This window comes from Semicossyphus pulcher, unplaced genomic scaffold (assembly GCF_022749685.1).
Source record: "Semicossyphus pulcher isolate SPU_LCO1_2020_fin unplaced genomic scaffold, fSemPul1.0.p SCAF_11, whole genome shotgun sequence".
Taxonomy (NCBI): domain Eukaryota; kingdom Metazoa; phylum Chordata; class Actinopteri; order Labriformes; family Labridae; genus Semicossyphus; species Semicossyphus pulcher.
Window position 1 is genome coordinate 2,587,501 of NW_027211615.1, and position 5,000 is coordinate 2,592,500.

General features: G+C 46.0%; 16 non-coding genes across 16 annotated transcripts; all 16 read right to left on the bottom strand.

Moving 5' to 3' along the window:
* Positions 1-179: 179 nt before the first annotated feature.
* Positions 180-298, bottom strand: LOC138586808 (5S ribosomal RNA). The gene has a single exon (XR_011306868.1). It is a non-coding gene; the product is annotated as a 5S ribosomal RNA (ribosomal RNA).
* A 249-nt stretch (positions 299-547) lies between these two features.
* On the bottom strand, positions 548-666 carry LOC138587256 (5S ribosomal RNA). The gene has a single exon (XR_011307292.1). It is a non-coding gene; the product is annotated as a 5S ribosomal RNA (ribosomal RNA).
* Positions 667-843: 177 nt separating this feature from the next.
* LOC138586662 (5S ribosomal RNA) lies at positions 844-962 on the bottom strand. Its single transcript, XR_011306727.1, has one exon. It is a non-coding gene; the product is annotated as a 5S ribosomal RNA (ribosomal RNA).
* Positions 963-1,144: 182 nt separating this feature from the next.
* On the bottom strand, positions 1,145-1,263 carry LOC138586674 (5S ribosomal RNA). Its single transcript, XR_011306738.1, has one exon. It is a non-coding gene; the product is annotated as a 5S ribosomal RNA (ribosomal RNA).
* A 182-nt stretch (positions 1,264-1,445) lies between these two features.
* Positions 1,446-1,564, bottom strand: LOC138586633 (5S ribosomal RNA). Its single transcript, XR_011306699.1, has one exon. It is a non-coding gene; the product is annotated as a 5S ribosomal RNA (ribosomal RNA).
* A 182-nt stretch (positions 1,565-1,746) lies between these two features.
* LOC138586685 (5S ribosomal RNA) lies at positions 1,747-1,865 on the bottom strand. Its single transcript, XR_011306749.1, has one exon. It is a non-coding gene; the product is annotated as a 5S ribosomal RNA (ribosomal RNA).
* Positions 1,866-2,047: 182 nt separating this feature from the next.
* On the bottom strand, positions 2,048-2,166 carry LOC138586702 (5S ribosomal RNA). The gene has a single exon (XR_011306766.1). It is a non-coding gene; the product is annotated as a 5S ribosomal RNA (ribosomal RNA).
* Positions 2,167-2,348: 182 nt separating this feature from the next.
* LOC138587162 (5S ribosomal RNA) lies at positions 2,349-2,467 on the bottom strand. Its single transcript, XR_011307203.1, has one exon. It is a non-coding gene; the product is annotated as a 5S ribosomal RNA (ribosomal RNA).
* A 181-nt stretch (positions 2,468-2,648) lies between these two features.
* LOC138586810 (5S ribosomal RNA) lies at positions 2,649-2,767 on the bottom strand. The gene has a single exon (XR_011306870.1). It is a non-coding gene; the product is annotated as a 5S ribosomal RNA (ribosomal RNA).
* Positions 2,768-2,949: 182 nt separating this feature from the next.
* Positions 2,950-3,068, bottom strand: LOC138586610 (5S ribosomal RNA). The gene has a single exon (XR_011306676.1). It is a non-coding gene; the product is annotated as a 5S ribosomal RNA (ribosomal RNA).
* Positions 3,069-3,283: 215 nt separating this feature from the next.
* LOC138586939 (5S ribosomal RNA) lies at positions 3,284-3,402 on the bottom strand. The gene has a single exon (XR_011306991.1). It is a non-coding gene; the product is annotated as a 5S ribosomal RNA (ribosomal RNA).
* Positions 3,403-3,584: 182 nt separating this feature from the next.
* Positions 3,585-3,703, bottom strand: LOC138586696 (5S ribosomal RNA). Its single transcript, XR_011306760.1, has one exon. It is a non-coding gene; the product is annotated as a 5S ribosomal RNA (ribosomal RNA).
* A 182-nt stretch (positions 3,704-3,885) lies between these two features.
* On the bottom strand, positions 3,886-4,004 carry LOC138586477 (5S ribosomal RNA). The gene has a single exon (XR_011306552.1). It is a non-coding gene; the product is annotated as a 5S ribosomal RNA (ribosomal RNA).
* Positions 4,005-4,186: 182 nt separating this feature from the next.
* On the bottom strand, positions 4,187-4,305 carry LOC138586709 (5S ribosomal RNA). The gene has a single exon (XR_011306772.1). It is a non-coding gene; the product is annotated as a 5S ribosomal RNA (ribosomal RNA).
* Positions 4,306-4,487: 182 nt separating this feature from the next.
* Positions 4,488-4,606, bottom strand: LOC138586720 (5S ribosomal RNA). Its single transcript, XR_011306783.1, has one exon. It is a non-coding gene; the product is annotated as a 5S ribosomal RNA (ribosomal RNA).
* A 215-nt stretch (positions 4,607-4,821) lies between these two features.
* On the bottom strand, positions 4,822-4,940 carry LOC138587076 (5S ribosomal RNA). Its single transcript, XR_011307121.1, has one exon. It is a non-coding gene; the product is annotated as a 5S ribosomal RNA (ribosomal RNA).
* Between the last annotated feature and the right edge of the window lie 60 nt (positions 4,941-5,000).

The window sequence follows — 5,000 nt, forward strand, 5'->3', positions numbered from 1 at the left end:
AGTTGTATGTTCAATCGGGCCTTTTAAAAATGCATTTGGGCACTTTTTAATCTCTTCATATGTTACTGTGTTTTTTTTCTAGGATGAATTCAATGCATTCTTGCACATGAGTGTCTGATCAAACTTTTTCAAGGCCTGCAGCATCAGCACCTCTCCTGTCCATCACAGAAAAATGAAAAAGCTTACAGCACCTGGTATTCCCAGGCGGTCTCCCATCCAAGTACTAACCAGGCCCGACCCTGCTTAGCTTCCGAGATCGGACGAGATCGGGCGTGTTCAGGGTGGTATGGTCGTAAGCGACAGTTGTGTGTTCAATCGGGCCTTTTAAAGACGTGGCATGGTGCAGCAAGAATGTGATGGGGCATCTGCCCCACCACATTCTTGAATTTGGCTGTATTTTTAACGTTGTTTATAGTTTTCGTCAAAGATTTTGTCATGGTTTTTTTCTAGGATGAATTCAATGCATTCTTGCACATGAGTGTCTGATCAAACTTTTTCAAGGCCTGCAGCATCAGCACCTCTCCTGTCCATCACAGAAAAATGAAAAAGCTTACAGCACCTGGTATTCCCAGGCGGTCTTCCATCCAAGTACTAACCAGGCCCGACCCTGCTTAGCTTCCGAGATCGGACGAGATCGGGCGTGTTCAGGGTGGTATGGCCGTAAAGTTGTGTGTTCAATCGGGCCTTTTAAAAATGCATTTGGGCACTTTTTAATCTCTTCATATGTTACTGTGTTTTTTTTCTAGGATGAATTCAATGCATTCTTGCACATGAGTGTCTGATCAAACTTTTTCAAGGCCTGCAGCATCAGCACCTCTCCTGTCCATCACAGAAAAATGAAAAAGCTTACAGCACCTGGTATTCCCAGGCGGTCTCCCATCCAAGTACTAACCAGGCCCGACCCTGCTTAGCTTCCGAGATCGGACGAGATCGGGCGTGTTCAGGGTGGTATGGCCGTAAGCGACAGTTGTGTGTTCAATCGGGCCTTTTAAAAATGCATTTGGGCACTTTTTAATCTCTTCATATGTTACTGTGTTTTTTTTCTAGGATGAATTCAATGCATTCTTGCACATGAGTGTCTGATCAAACTTTTTCAAGGCCTGCAGCATCAGCACCTCTCCTGTCCATCACAGAAAAATGAAAAAGCTTACAGCACCTGGTATTCCCAGGCGGTCTCCCATCCAAGTACTAACCAGGCCCGACCCTGCTTAGCTTCCGAGATCGGACGAGATCGGGCGTGTTCAGGGTGGTATGGCCGTAAGCGACAGTTGCGTGTTCAATCGGGCCTTTTAAAAATGCATTTGGGCACTTTTTAATCTCTTCATATGTTACTGTGTTTTTTTTCTAGGATGAATTCAATGCATTCTTGCACATGAGTGTCTGATCAAACTTTTTCAAGGCCTGCAGCATCAGCACCTCTCCTGTCCATCACAGAAAAATGAAAAAGCTTACAGCACCTGGTATTCCCAGGCGGTCTCCCATCCAAGTACCAACCAGGCCCGACCCTGCTTAGCTTCCGAGATCGGACGAGATCGGGCGTGTTCAGGGTGGTATGGCCGTAAGCGACAGTTGTGTGTTCAATCGGGCCTTTTAAAAATGCATTTGGGCACTTTTTAATCTCTTCATATGTCACTGTGTTTTTTTTCTAGGATGAATTCAATGCATTCTTGCACATGATTGTCTGATCAAACTTTTTCAAGGCCCGCAGCATCAGCACCTCTCCTGTCCATCACAGAAAAATGAAAAAGCTTACAGCACCTGGTATTCCCAGGCGGTCTCCCATCCAAGTACTAACCAGGCCCGACCCTGCTTAGCTTCCGAGATCGGACGAGATCGGGCGTGTTCAGGGTGGTATGGCCGTAAGCGACAGTTGTGTGTTCAATCGGGCCTTTTAAAAATGCATTTGGGCACTTTTTAATCTCTTCATATGTTACTGTGTTTTTTTTCTAGGATGAATTCAATGCATTCTTGCACATGAGTGTCTGATCCAACTTTTTCAAGGCCTGCAGCATCAGCACCTCTCCTGTCCATCACAGAAAAATGAAAAAGCTTACAGCACCTGGTATTCCCAGGCGGTCTCCCATCCAAGTACTAACCAGGCCCGACCCTGCTTAGCTTCCGAGATCGGATGAGATCGGGCGTGTTCAGGGTGGTATGGCCGTAAGCGACAGTTGTGTGTTCAATCGGGCCTTTTAAAAATGCATTTGGGCACTTTTTAATCTCTTCATATGTTTCTGTGGTTTTTTTCTATGATGAATTCAATGCATTCTTGCACATGAGTGTCTGATCAAACTTTTTCAAGGCCTGCAGCATCAGCACCTCTCCTGTCCATCACAGAAAAATGAAAAAGCTTACAGCACCTGGTATTCCCAGGCGGTCTCCCATCCAAGTACTAACCAGGCCCGACCCTGCTTAGCTTCCGAGATCGGACGATATCGGGCGTGTTCAGGGTGGTATGGCCGTAAGCGACAGTTGTGTGTTCAATCGGGCCTTTTAAAAATGCATTTGGGCACATTTTAATCTCTTCATATGTTACTGTGTTTTTTTCTAGGATGAATTCAATGCATTCTTGCACATGAGTGTCTGATCAAACTTTTTCAAGGCCTGCAGCATCAGCACCTCTCCTGTCCATCACAGAAAAATGAAAAAGCTTACAGCACCTGGTATTCCCAGGCGGTCTCCCATCCAAGTACTAACCAGGCCCGACCCTGCTTAGCTTCCGAAATCGGACGAGATCGGGCGTGTTCAGGGTGGTATGGCCGTAAGCGACAGTTGTGTGTTCAATCGGGCCTTTTAAGAATGCATTTGGGCACTTTTTAATCTCTTCATATGTTACTGTGTTTTTTTTCTAGGATGAATTCAATGCATTCTTGCACATGAGTGTCTGATCCAACTTTTTCAAGGCCTGCAGCATCAGCACCTCTCCTGTCCATCACAGAAAAATGAAAAAGCTTACAGCACCTGTTATTCCCAGGCGGTCTCCCATCCAAGTACTAACCAGGCCCGACCCTGCTTAGCTTCCGAGATCGGACGAGATCGGGCGTGTTCAGGGTGGTATGGCCGTAAGCGACAGTTGTGTGTTCAATCGGGCCTTTTAAAGACGTGGCATGGTGCAGCAAGAATGTGGCTGTATTTTTAACGTTGTTTATAGTTTTCGTCAAAGATTTTGTCATGGTTTTTTTCTATGATGAATTCAATGCATTCTTGCACATGAGTGTCTGATCAAACTTTTTCAAGGCCTGCAGCATCAGTACCTCTCCTGTCCATCACAGAAAAATGAAAAAGCTTACAGCACCTGGTATTCCCAGGCGGTCTCCCATCCAAGTACTAACCAGGCCTGACCCTGCTTAGCTTCCGAGATCGGACGAGATCGGGCGTGTTCAGGGTGGTATGGCCGTAAGCGACAGTTGTGTGTTCAATCGGGCCTTTTAAAAATGCATTTGGGCACTTTTTAATCTCTTCATATGTTACTGAGTTTTTTTTCTAGGATGAATTCAATGCATTCTTGCACATGAGTGTCTGATCAAACTTTTTCAAGGCCTGCAGCATCAGTACCTCTCCTGTCCATCACAGAAAAATGAAAAAGCTTACAGCACCTGGTATTCCCAGGCGGTCTCCCATCCAAGTACTAACCAGGCCCGACCCTGCTTAGCTTCCGAGATCGGACGAGATCGGGCGTGTTCAGGGTGGTATGGCCGTAAGCGACAGTTGTGTGTTCAATCGGGCCTTTTAAAAATGCATTTGGGCACTTTTTAATCTCTTCATATGTTACTGTGTTTTTTTACTAGGATGAATTCAATGCATTCTTGCACATGAGTGTCTGATCAAACTTTTTCAAGGCCTGCAGCATCAGCTCCTCTCCTGTCCATCACAGAAAAATGAAAAAGCTTACAGCACCTGGTATTCCCAGGCGGTCTCCCATCCAAGTACTAACCAGGCCCGACCCTGCTTAGCTTCCGAGATCGGACGAGATCGGGCATGTTCAGGGTGGTATGGCCGTAAGCGACAGTTGTGTGTTCAATCGGGCCTTTTAAAAATGCATTTGGGCACTTTTTAATCTCTTCATATGTTACTGTGTTTTTTTTCTAGGAAGAATTCAATGCATTCTTGCACATGAGTGTCTGATCCAACTTTTTCAAGGCCTGCAGCATCAGCACCTCTCCTGTCCATCACAGAAAAATGAAAAAGCTTACAGCACCTGGTATTCCCAGGCGGTCTCCCATCCAAGTACTAACCAGGCCCGACCCTGCTTAGCTTCCGAGATCGGACGAGATCGGGCGTGTTCAGGGTGGTATGGCCGTAAGCGACAGTTGAGTGTTCAATCGGGCCTTTTAAAAATGCATTTGGGCACTTTTTAATCTCTTCATATGTTACTGTGTTTTTTTTCTAGGATGAATTCAATGCATTCTTGCACATGAGTGTCTGATCCAACTTTTTCAAGGCCTGCAGCATCAGCACCTCTCCTGTCCATCACAGAAAAATGAAAAAGCTTACAGCACCTGGTATTCCCAGGCGGTCTCCCATCCAAGTACTAACCAGGCCCGACCCTGCTTAGCTTCCGAGATCGGACGAGATCGGGCGTGTTCAGGGTGGTATGGCCGTAAGCGACAGTTGTGTGTTCAATCGGGCCTTTTAAAGACGTGGCATGGTGCAGCAAGAATGTGGCTGTATTTTTAACGTTGTTTATAGTTTTCGTCAAAGATTTTGTCATGGTTTTTTTCTATGATGAATTCAATGCATTCTTGCACATGAGTGTCTGATCAAACTTTTTCAAGGCCTGCAGCATCAGTACCTCTCCTGTCCATCACAGAAAAATGAAAAAGCTTACAGCACCTGGTATTCCCAGGCGGTCTCCCATCCAAGTACTAACCAGGCCTGACCCTGCTTAGCTTCCGAGATCAGACGAGATCGGGCGTGTTCAGGGTGGTATGGCCGTAAGCGACAGTTGTGTGTTCAATCGGGCCTTTTAAAAATGCATTTGGGCACTTTTTAATCTCTTC